This window comes from Arachis ipaensis, chromosome B09 (genome assembly GCF_000816755.2).
Source record: "Arachis ipaensis cultivar K30076 chromosome B09, Araip1.1, whole genome shotgun sequence".
NCBI classification, from domain to species: domain Eukaryota; kingdom Viridiplantae; phylum Streptophyta; class Magnoliopsida; order Fabales; family Fabaceae; genus Arachis; species Arachis ipaensis.
Window position 1 is genome coordinate 129,319,779 of NC_029793.2, and position 568 is coordinate 129,320,346.

The following is a 568-nucleotide window of genomic DNA, read 5'->3' on the forward strand; positions in this document are numbered from 1 at the left end:
CAGGATTTGTTCGAGCCTGGAGATCACAATTTCGTGCACCAAGTTTTTGGCGCCGTTGCCGGGGATTGTTTGTGTTTGGACAACTGACGGTTCATCTTGTTGCTCAGATTGGGTAACTTTCTTTTCGTTTTCTTTTTTTAAAATTTTTCAAAAATATTTCAAAACTTTTCTCAACTGTTTTCGAAAAAAAAAATAATAAAAATGTTTTCAAAAATAAATTATTCTATGGCTTTAAAATTTTTAAGAATGAATTCTAGTGTTTCATGAAATATGTTGAATCATATCTGGCTGTAAAGCCATACCCAAACTGCTTTGGGGTTGGCTAATCACTTCAGTGGAGTCATGCCCAATCATATCTTGTGATTTCTTATGAATCAAGTCATTAATTGAGATTTTAAAAATCAAATCTTTTTCACAACTAATTTCTATCATATCTTTTCAAAAATATCTTCTTATCTTATCTTTTTCAAAAATATCTTTTAAAAAAAAAAAAAATTATCTTTCCTAACCTCCTAACTACTTATCTTTTCAAAATTGGTTTTCAAAATTTGTTTCAACTAACTAACTA